The 12181-nt window shown below is 45.7% G+C and overlaps 1 protein-coding gene across 2 annotated transcripts in view; it reads left to right on the top strand.

Moving 5' to 3' along the window:
- The window catches only part of trappc12 (trafficking protein particle complex 12), a 150472-nt gene that overhangs the window by 8868 nt on the left and 129423 nt on the right, over positions 1-12181 (top strand). For both annotated transcript variants that reach the window (XM_038800320.1, XM_038800319.1), the window contains exon 2: positions 9410-9481. The gene's annotated coding sequence lies outside the window, so the exon portion shown is untranslated. The remainder of the gene's footprint in view (positions 1-9409; positions 9482-12181) is intronic.

Below are 12181 nucleotides of genomic sequence, written 5' to 3'. Positions count from 1 at the left end.
TGTTTCACACTGGAATTGGACCAGCCTGAGGTGGGGTTGGTCAGTGTAGGAGGCAACCCTAGCCTGTCAGTGTCTACTGCTTTTGGTGATGGGAGGTTGGTGGGCACTTGTGTGTGTTGGAAATGGGGAAGTATAAGCGAATGGCTTCCTGACCTTAAATACACTTGCTGATCTATCCCATTCCAGATAGAGATTCACTTGCTTTACAATTTTGCCATTTTCAGTTTGCGCTATGTTTCCATAATCTTGCCTCAAACAGCCCTGGGGCTTCAAAGCTGAGCTCTGACTTTCAGGACTGGATCCACTGTATATTACTGAAGATACCCATGTTGATTAGGTTGGCAGTCCTATGGGTGTGTTTGAGGAGGAGATGCTGGACTGATTGACCCAGGGCAGAGTCTGAGAGGTGACCTTTGAACACGTGATTTCACAAACACACGGCATTTGAGATAATACTACAAATTTCAGCAAATAATTGAAATCGATATTCTCACTTTTTTGTAAAAAAAAATCTCTCCCTGGTTTGACAGTGATGCTGTTATATGAAGTGCCAGTTGTGCCATTTTGAAATGTTACCTATGTGCGTTGCCTTATTATAAACTAATACATTATATTACAGTAAGGTGTTGACTGCCAAATGTACTTATTTATATTCCCCTCCCACTCTCGATTTTGTTTTTAGTTTTCTGAACTTCTGTCTGTCGAGTAACACAGGAAGTATGTTGGTACCAGTAGAGGGATCATAAGGAACAGGAGCAGGCGTGGCCTGTCGTGTCTGCTCTGCCATTCAATAAGGTCCTGGCTGATCTGATTGTGGCTTAAACTCCACTTTTCTTCCCACCCCCTCCTGCCATAACTCTTCACTCCCTTGTCGATCAGAAATATGACTAACACAGCCTTGAACAGATTCAAGAACTGCTCTAAGTGGAAGAGAACCACCTAACAACCTTTTGGGAGTAGAAATACCCCCTCACTCCGTGTTAAATGGGAGACCCCTATTCAAACTGCCCCATAGTTTAGCTTCCCCCACAAGAGGGAATAGTCTCTCAGATTCCTGGCAAAGACCCTCTGAATCATATTTTCTTCTTTAATAAGGACACGGGAGTCCACACTGACCAAAATAAAGAAGCGTAGCTTTATTTACAATTTGATATGTATATTACTCGCTCGGTCCCTATCAGGCTCCTGTCTTAGTTGGTGCCTTACTGTCCAATCATTTATGCAGAGGCTGATAGAGATCCTCCACCTTTAGCGGGAGGGGGTGGGGGCAACACGCTGGTCAGTGGGATATTACATTCTTCCTCTTCCCCACACCCCCCAAAGTACAAAGACCTCGACCACTGATAAGGCAGAGATGGAGGAGCAGGCAGAGGCCATTGGACAATCTTCAGCTCTGGCAAGTCGGCGTGCAGCTGATGTGCTGGATCAGTCAACACCTACCTTGCTGGTGAATGTCGTCTATTTCTGCAGCAGGAATGTCATGGTGGAAGATTGTCAGGAGGCGGCTGAACCACAGAGTTGGCGTCCGGGACCTCTGAGATCTGTGTCTCCATTTAGAATTGGAAGATACAATGTCGGGAATGTCAGCATCGAGAGAGACTGAATGTGTCACAGCAGGCTGGTTCGCAATGGAGCCGGAGGATCCAGGACGGGTTTCGTTCGAGTAACCTCATGAGGGGTAATCTCCGTGAACGAATGTGATCCAAATGCCATTGCATCAGCTGCCGCAGGGTCCGAACTTGGTAGAGACTGGTTTTGTTTGATGGACGACAATCCCAGAGAGCCAACGGGCACTGTCATTAAAGTTAAACAAATATTGCGTTGTGAAGCTTCGAAGATGTCAAAGCGGGCAACACTGTTGCAAATTTTGGCGACACAACCGATGTCAGGAATCAAACTCAGTCATGTGTTGAAGCCTACGACTCATTAACATCTCAGCGGGGACCACCCCAGTTTCTGTGGCAATGTGGTTGGGTATGAGAATAAACGTCTTGCCAGTCTGGTGTCCATCGAGCCGACGTCTGTTTCTTGATCTCCCGTTTAACTGTCTGCACAGTCTTCTCTGCCAAGCTGTGCAATGCTGGGTGATATGGGGCACTGTGGACATGGCGAATCCGTTGCTTTCACAAAACGACAAACTCTTGACGTGTGAAAGAGGCCCCGTTATCGGTTACAAGCACGCCCGGGATTCCATGGGTGGTAATATGGGTGTAATCAGTCGCCCGGGGAGGTGATTGTTGCCATCTTGTGGACCTCCAGCCACATTGAGTGGGCGTATACCAGAACAAAAAACATCAAACCCAAGAAGGAACTGGCGAAATTGGCGTGTATGCGAGCCAAAGGGCAGCCTGTCTATTCCCACGGGTGCAGAAATGCCATTGCAGGGAACTTCTGGTGCTCGTGACAATGGTGCAGTGTTGGGCCAATGTCTCGATCTCTGTCCAACCCTGGCCACCAGACGTAGTTTCATCTTGGACACTCCGTGGTGCCCGTGGTGAAGGTCCTTCAACACAATTTCCTGGCCCTGGGCCAGAATAACAACCCTCGTGACCCACAGGAGAACACCATCCTCCACAGTCAGCTCCCAAGAATTTTGAGGAGAAAGCCTTCAACTCCCCTGGTAGCTGTCAATGCTGCCCACCGATTAGCATCAGATGCTGCACTTTGGGGTCAGTCTGCGTCCAGTCACACATGCACGATGCAGTGACGGACAAGGAGTTTGATAAAATTCAGGACCGCGACTACTTGGTTCTGGGGGATTCGCGGATTTGGTCTGCAGGGGAAGACGACTTAACTCATGTGCAGTCTGGGTCCGTGGACGGTGCTCAAACCTCGTGCTGAATCCTTGCAGACGCAATTGGTGGGATCACCTTGTCTTCACGGAAGAGGTCCACCAAGGGCGTGATAAAGAAACGGTGGCCATTGACATACTGATGAAATGGCTTTGCACCAAATACGGCCACCAGACCTTTTTCTGGGGCACACTTTTCTGCCACAGCCAGAATCAAGAAGGCAAAGGCGATCGGACGTTCACGGCCATCGCTCATCCCATGAGGCATAACTGCCCCAATCCCACACAGCGAAGCATCGCACGTCATGTACAATGGTTTAGAAAGGTCGAAATGCATCAGCACCCCCGAAAAGGATAACCGCCGCTTCACCTTCTTAAATACCTCATCCTGGGCCTGGCTCCATTCCCAAGGCAGGTAGCTTCTTGAGGAGCAAGTGAAGAGGGACCAGGACTGTTGCCAAACTTGGAATAAATCGGTCCAAGTAATTTACTCGTCCAGGAAAAGAGCGAAGCTCTGTGGCGTCTCGCTGGGTGGGGCGACCTGGTGCAGGCAGTCCTCGGTCCACTCGATACCCCAAATATACCACCTTTCACGTGAAACATGCACTTTGCGTGGCACAGGCGAACCCATATTCCTGAAAAATGCTTCAACAACCGCCTCGAGGTTCTGCAAATGTTCTTGGCCTTTGGCCTCTGTAACTCTCACTTTGTCTAAGTAAACTTCAATGAGGGGAAGACAAACTGGCCACAACAAGTGAGGGGAAGAAAACTGAGTAAGGATGGATCCTGCAATATTCAGTCGTTCCCCCGTAAAAGTGCCCAAACAATCTGCCATGTCAGCCAAAGTCAAAGTATGTACACCTCGTTTCATAAAATCAGAGGTGCTCTGTGCCACCACAGAAAGGGCAGCTTGCGTATCCAACTCCATTTGAAGCATATGGCCATTCATCTGTAACGGAACACGAAGCGGGACCCCTGGTTGTGCCAAACAATTCAGCTGCATCTCCACTTCATCCTGCCTTTTCTGGGTCATCCAGATGCAAAGTCCGGCCCCAGGAATGCTGCCTACCTCTACAGAGATGTCTGGAGCGCTGGCCCTCCTGCTGCCTATAAGTACACCTAGTCTAGGCTCGCACATGTCACACACTGGCCGGGATCTTCAGCCAGATCCGGTGATGTTGCACGTCGCGCCGGCCAGCTCTTTGCCCAGAGGCCAGAGTCGCAGCATTAGGTACGGATGTGGGAATACCACCTGATGCCCCAAAATGTTCACCTCTATCCTTTGTATCTCTTGGACGTCACAGTTCGTGCTTTCTCGGGACAAGGATCTGCAGTGCCTGCTGAAAGGTCAGGGAGATTTCGCCCCAAAACGTTCTTGTTTCCATATTATGGTACTGCAGACCAAATAATCGCGGAGCATCTGGGATAAAGTTGTTCCATACTCAAAGAACTCAGCTATCTTCTGGAAACGTGGTCCGCACTCAGTGATGGACTCACCAGGGCACCTCTCCGCAGTATTAAACCGATATCTTTGAATGATCACTGACGGTTTGGGTTAAAGTTTTGCAACACAGGTGCCACGTGTTGGTCAAACAATTGCGAACCTGATGCCACGGGTATGTGAAACTCCTGATCATCCCGAATGTATGCGCTCCACAGGCCGTCAGCAGTATGATGGCCTGGCATTCGTTCTCCGTGATATTGGCCCAGAAGAAATAATGCATCCTTTATTGGTTCCAGTCTTCAGGTAAAAGGTAAAGTTGCCTTGTCCAGATGACCATAGGCTGCCTTTCCAGAGGGTGGAGACGGACTGATGGTGATTTTACCTGAGGGTCACCATACTTCAGGCGGGGCAGTTGAGACGAATTATAGAATTTACAGTGCAGACGGAGACCATTCGGCACATCGAGTCTGCACCGGCTCTTGGAAAAGAGCAGCCTACTCAAGCCCACACCTCCACCTTATCCCGTTAACCCAGCAACCCATCTAACCTAAGGGCAATTTAGCATGGCCAACCACCTAACCTGCACATATTTGGACCTGTGGGTGGAAAACCGGAGCACCGGCGGAAACCCCGCAGAACACGGGGAGAACACGCGGACTCCGCACAAACAGTGACCCAAGCGGGAATCGAACCGGGACCCTGGAGCTGTTGAAGTCATAGTGCTAACCACTGTGCTACCGTGCTGCCCCACGGTGCCTCCGTTGTACCTTCATGAAAAACCTCAGCCAGTAGGAGAATTGGATCCATGCTGCTGGCTTCAACGCTGCATCACAAACCAGCTGTCTAGCCAACTGAGCTAAACCGGCTCCCATTCTAGTCTTCAACACTGGCATCAAATACATGTAACTGCACAAACAGAGGCATGGTAAATCAAGTTAATCCAAACCTCGGTCCATAAATCGGTGAGAAGTGGCTTCAGTCCGAGCAGGTCGCAGCGTAGACAGCCAATCAGTTTACTTCTTGCCAGTTTAATAAGGACACGGGGAGTCCATATGGAGTAAAATGAAGAAAATAGTTCATTTACAACATAGTATGTACACTCAAGTATTGTACCCGGTAGATGCTACCAGGCTCCTGTTCTCTTTCGATGCTTTTTGGCCGACCTTTAATACAGAGGTTTGATATAGATTCCCCCTACCAGGGGAGCTTGTACTCCAACAAGGGCCATGGGGAAGATCATCATTCCCATCCCGTAGGTCCCCTGTGGATATTACAGCTCTCAATATGTAATCTCTGATTCTTCTGACCCTCCTCTTGTGGATAGGCCCAACCTGCTCATTTCCTTCTGAGACAACTCCTTCATCCCAGGAATCAGCCAAGTAAACTTTTTTCTAAACCACCTTGAATGCAAGTATTTGCCTCCTCCAGCAAGTCAGTAGATGAATAGTCAGAAGTGACTTCCACTTTGGTTACATCTGCTCTAGGCACCAAATACCAGGAGCTCTGTGTTGTGAATTATTTATATGAAATTTTAGTGTTATCACCTTGCTCTGTTTCAGAATTGAATTTGATTTAAATTGTCGACTCAAATGCAATTACACAAAATAAATAAATTTGTGTGGATTGAAATGTGTTTGGGGAAATTAGGAGATTACAAATTGAAGAGTGAATTGCCTGATTAATATTTGTAAAGGTCATAGACTGGGTACAGTAGTGTGGTTGTTAAGGTACTGGCTGAGGTTATTCATGAAGCCCCGCCTTCTCAACCTTGCCTTCGCCTGAGGTGTGGTGGTCCTCAGGTTAAATCATCACCAGTCAGCTCTCCCCCTTCAAAGGGGAAACCAGCCTATGGTCATCTGGGACTACGGCGACTTTACACTTACACTTTACACTTGGTAAGTACTGTACTAGTTACCCAGAGATTTAATACGACATTGCTAGGTTGTGAAATTTAATTCAGTAATTTGAGATTCATGGCCTGGTACAAGGAGTGACGATTAAAACTGCCAGATGTCAAAAACCCAATTGGTGCGAAGGGAACCTTTACCTAGTCTCACCTACATGTGCCATTATGTGGCTGAGCAAGCCACTTGGTGTCAGCATCACCTTCAGCTCGGAATGATATACTCAAAAGCTTATATGTTAACTGGTATCCCAGGACACGGCACGGTGGCGCAGGTGGCTAGCAATGCTGCCTCACGGCACCGAAGACCGGGTTTTACCCCGGCCCTGGGTCACTGTTCATTTGGAGATTGCACACTCTCCCTGTGTCTGCATAGGTTTCACCCACAACCCAAAGATGTGCAGGGTAGGTGGATTGGTCACACTAAATTGCCCCTTTATGGAAATAGTTTTTTACAACATAGTGTATCTTAGAAAGTGTTGATTGGAATAGTTAGACCACAAGAAGAGGAACATTCGCCTGCTCTGCCATTCAATAGCAGCATGGTAAATAACACTCACTGAGTTCTACTTCTTGCCTTCTCTCTCTACCCTTAATTCCCTACTGATTAAAAACCTATCAATCTCGCCTTTATAATGTTCCAGACTCGACCTGCACAACTTCCTGGGATAAAGAATTCCAAGATTAACCGCACTTTGAAAGAAGAAATTCTTCCTCAAACTCATCTTAAATGACCACTCCTTATTCTGTGACTGCTGGCCTCAGGCTCTCCATTCTCCCATGAGTGGAGCATCCTCCAAACATTCTGTCTAAACCTCTGAAGAATCTTATACATTCAATCGTATCATCTCTTATTCTTCTGAACTCAAGGAGTACAGACCAAACTGTTTAATCTTTTCTCATATCACAGTCCCTCCCATACCTGGGACATCTAATAAACCTCCTCTGTACTGTCTCCAATGATAAGTATTTTTCCTTAAATAAGGGGACCAAAACTACACGGGATTCTAAATATAGCATCACTTGTATCTTGTACAGTTTGCAGCAACAATCTCTACTTTGGTACTCCAACGCTTGAAATAAAGGAGAATAACTTCCCTGGATTTAATGGGTTGTATCCCAGGATATTAAAAGAAGTAGATTCCTAGAGGATTGGAAAACTACCAATGTAACACCTTTATTCAAAAAAACGAGGGGGAGAAAAAACAAATAACTAGGCCAGTTAGCTTAACTTCAGTCATTGGGAAAATGTTAATGTCCATTATAATGGATGTAATAGAGCATTTAGAAATACATAACATAATCAAGCAGAGTCAGCATTGCTTCATGAAGGGAAAATCATGCCTGACAAATTTCCTAGAATTCTTTTGAGGAGATATTAGTGAGAGTAGATAGAGTCGATGTTGTATATTTGGATTTTCAAAAGCTATATTTGGATTTCAAAAGGCATTTGTTGAGGTGCCAAAAGGCTACTGAATAGCCCATGGTGTTGAAGGTAGTATATTAGCATGGATAGAGGATTGGCTAACTTGATAGAAGATAGGGAGGTTGGGACAAGAGAGGCATTTCCGGACGGCATCCTGTAACTGGTGAGAGTGACACAGGGATCCATGTTGGGGCCACAATTATGTACAATGTATATAAATGACTTTGACGGGGGAAGTGACTACTATTGCCAATTTTGCAGATGACAATATATATATACCCCAAATTGGGACGATGCTCAGTTTATGGGTGGTTGTTGGCTGCCATTCTGGAATAGATATACATCAGCTGATTTTAGGGAGGGACTATTTAAAATAAATTTACAGTATCCAATTATTTTTTTTTCCCCAATTAAGGAGCAATTTAACATGGCCAGTTCACCTACCCTGCATATCTTTTGGGTTGTGGGGGTGAGAACCATGCAGAGAAGGGAGAATGTGTAAACTCCACACGGACAGTGACCCAGGGCCGGGATTGAATTTTTTTTAAATTTAAGAATCTATGCCAATCTCCATCGATAGGATGGGCAGTGCTGGGTTCCTTCTAACTCTTCCTTGAGGTTGGAGTTTTTCATCTAGGTTTTTTATATTCAAGCTATTAGAATGGGAGGATATGAGTGCTGAGGTGGTTTTGGTAATTCTTGGCTGGTCTGTTGGAAGAGAGAGATTGTTCTTGGTATCCTTCCTGTGGTGGCGGCAGTGATGGGTGATATCTTTGGATTACTTTGGGTGTTCTTCCCTTTGGGTTTTTTTCCTTTCTTCACTTGGGTGATGAGGGTGGTGTTACTAATACTGGTCTGGTCCGATGGTTCAGGGGACATACCCCTAGTTGTACCATAGAGGAGGAAATCGGCCCTTCCCAGGTGCCCAATTGTTGGCTGTCTTGGTGATTCTTGTCTTCGGTGATGGGGTCTCCTCAGTTCGGGCTTTTTCAGTATAACTGGGGATGCTGTACTGCCCTGGATGTGGTTGGAGAGGTGTGGGTCCAGCTGGGCTGTGACTGCTGGGGTGTGCTGGCGGTCCAATGGGTGTTGATTGCTGTGTGTCGGGAGGTGCTGAATGAGGCCAGGTGCTATGGCTGGTATCCTGTTGCCCCCTAGAGCTTGGGATGTCCATTCTTGAAGGTGCAAATTAGGCATGTCTTGAGAGGCTGGCTATTACTACTTTGGTGCACTGGAGCCTGTGGTTGAGCTGAGTCCTGTACTTTGGTTGATATCTTTTTGACCTGCAGGGAATGGGACACTTTTTTGGTTGAATGAGCAGCTTGTTCTCTTCCTTATTAATGGGTGATCGGCATGCGCCAGGAAAGTATGGAACCAGGGTTGGGCCCTGATCCTTTGTTATCCTGTGGTTTATTTATGGTAGCTCTAGCTCTTTTTTTTTCTCCCTGTTTTTCTTGGGAGGCCTGCAGGCTTAATCATTTTTTTTTATACATTTAGAGTACCCAATTCATTTTTTCTAATTAAGGGGCAATTTAGAATGGCCAATCCACCTACTCTGCACATCTGGGAGCATGTGCAAACTCCACACGGACAGACCTAGGGTTGGGATCGAACCTGGGACCTGAGTGCCCTCAGGCAGCAGTGCTAACCACTGCGCTACCGTGCTGCCCAGTGAAGGCTTAATCATAATCCGAACATGTTGTTTCCAGTCCTCTCTGCAAATGGATGGAATGATGTTGATTCTGTACTGGGTCTGAGACTGGGTATAAGTTGTGTTGTGGTTATATATGTAACTCCCCTTTAGAGTCGGGGTTTTTGCTTATTTTTTTGTTTTCTTTTCTGCAGATGGGTTTGATATCCGACAAGAGGAGACTGTGGTGCCTTTGATGCTGCCGGAGTTGAGGGAGTTGTATATTGGTGCGTCCCCGAATATGGCGTGGAAAAGTTATCCTGACCTCTCGTGATAATGGCGATCAGACCTTGTGTGGGAGGGTGTGCAGCATTTTACCATGTTTTCATGGCTTAATTCTGATTCTCCCTTGGTGTCTGATGGGGTTATAGAGGTATCCAGCTTTGTCTAATGTATCGAGCCAGTTATAGTGATGTTCTATTGTTCTCTGTAGAACAAAGAACAATACAGTACAAGAACAGCCCTTCGGCCCTCCAAGCCTGCCCAATCACATGTCCTGTCTAGACCAACCGCATGTATCCTATACCCCGTCTGTTCATGTGGCCTATCCAGATAAAGTCTTAAACGGTCACTAACGTATGTGACTCAACCTCCTCACTTGGCAGTGCATTCCAGGCCACCACCACCTCTGTGTAAAAATACTTCAGCCCTGCACATCTCCACTGAACCTCTCCCCCCTCACCTTGAACTTGTGCCCCCTTGTAATTGTCATTTTCCGCCCTGAGAAAAAGCCTCCAACTGTTCACCCTATCTATACCCCTAATAATTTTATAAACTTCTATCAGGTCGCCCCTCAGCCTCTGTCTCTCTAGGGAGAACAATCCGTTTATTCAATTTCGCCTCATAGCTGATACCTTCCATACCAGGCAATATCCTGGTAAATCTTTTCTGTATTCTCTCCAAAGCCTCCAGGTCCTTCTGGTAGCGCGGTGACCAGAATTGGACACAGTATTCTAATGTGGCCGAAACCAACGTTCTATACATTGTAACATAATTTTTGAGCTTTTATACCGTACTTCGTCCAATTAAGGCAAGCATGCCGTATGCTTTCTTTACCACCATTTCTACCTCTTGTTGCCACTTTTGAGGATCTGTGGACCTGCACACCCAGATCTCTCTGTGTCACTATTCTCCTGTTGGTTCTGCCATTTATTTTATAGCTCCCACCTGAATTGGATCGCCCAAAATGCATCACCAACATTTGGCTGGGTTAAATTCCATCTGCAGCCTATCTATATCCTGTTTGTATTTCTCTGACAATCTTCATCACTATCCGCAACTCCTGCAATCTTAGTATCAGCCGCAAACTTGCTATCAGACCCACTACGTTTCTTCCAAATCATTTGTGTGTATATATATATTATATTACAAGAGCAGAGGTCCCAGAACTGATCCCTGAGCAACACCACTAGTTACAGACCTCCATTCGGAAAAACATCCTTTCACTACTACCCGCTGTCTTCTATGGCCAAGCCAGTTCTGGATCCATCTAACTAGTTCACCCCTGACCCCCATGTGATCTAATCTTTTGCACCAGCCTGCCGTGAGGGACCTTATCAAATGCTTTACTAAAGTCCATATAGACAACATCCACAGCCTTTCCCTCGTCAATCATTTTTGTCACCTCAAAAAATTCGATCAAATTAGTACAAACCATGCTATCTGTCACTACTAAGACCATTCACTTCCAAATGTGCATGGATCCTATCTCGAGAATCTTTTCTATTCATGTGTGTTGAGCCGTTTTTGCCGTACTTACTGCAATGTATTTATTTTCTAAATTTTGTTGCGTTTGCAAAAATATAAAACTTCAATAAATATACTTTTTTTAAAAGTGCAGGAGCCACTGTCATCAGCAAGCACAGGGTGATAGGTGAATGCATTAAATATGTCGATGATCCTTTCTGAAGTACACAGCATTATTTAGAAATTCATATTCTTTAGCTGTTGTCGTTTGCAGCAGGTAAAGTATGAATAGGAAGTGAATTATAACTCGAAATAAAGAAGTAAATTGAAATTAAGCAAAAGTGGGGTGGATACTTTTAATAATTTTAAGTGAAATAATTAGGTTAAGAATTTAAGGTTATGGTGTGAATGCTCAATTCTGGAGCTATTGGTACATTGAAAACCTTTCCTGATGAGCGGAAGTATTGCTCAGCACTCTACCCTATAAATATTGCAGAATTTGTTAGTACTACACCTGAAAATTGAACCTCTTGATAACAGAAATAATGGAAAGTCTACTTCCTGATCATTAAGGCTTTCTCCCTTGCAGCAAAAAAGCTCGTACGTACTTTGTGTTACAAGATTTTTTTTGGTGATGGAATCAGAATTGCCTTGTCGGCAGGATAAAAATAATATGCCTAGTTTTTGTTTCGGTTTTCTCGGGGAGTTGGAAGATATATGAAGGGTGTTGTATCTATTAACTGGAGAGTTGGTGTCTCAGGCCTTCCTTGGGTTCCTGAGGGGCCCTGAAATCTGCTGACAACTCCCTCTTGCTTGGGATCTGCTTTTTGCTCTACAACTGGTAACAGAAACAGAACAATGTTAAGAGTGAGAAATTGCTCAAAATGTGCCACCTATTTGAAAACACCCTCACTTCTTCTCTCTCTCTCTCTCTCTCTCCTCTCTCTCTCTCTCTCTCTCTCTCTCTCTCTCTCTCCCCCCCCCCGGCCCAATAAAAAAAAAAGAGTACAAATTGTTTTGAGAGCCACAAACAACAAAATCGCGATTAGTCCTGACCTGACTGGTCGCCACATAATAGCAAGGATGTGATTGCACTGGAGAGGGTGCAGAGGTGATTCACCAGGATGTTGCCTGGGATGGAACATTGAAGTTGTGAAGAGAGGTTGGATAGGTTGTTTACGCTGGAGCAGAGAAGACTGAGGGGTGACCTGATCAAGGTGTACAAGATTGAGGGGCATGGA

Source organism: Scyliorhinus canicula, chromosome 6 (assembly GCF_902713615.1).
Source record: "Scyliorhinus canicula chromosome 6, sScyCan1.1, whole genome shotgun sequence".
NCBI lineage: Eukaryota > Metazoa > Chordata > Chondrichthyes > Carcharhiniformes > Scyliorhinidae > Scyliorhinus > Scyliorhinus canicula.
Note: the sequence above shows the minus strand (reverse complement) of the source record. Positions and strands in the feature narration are given on the sequence as shown.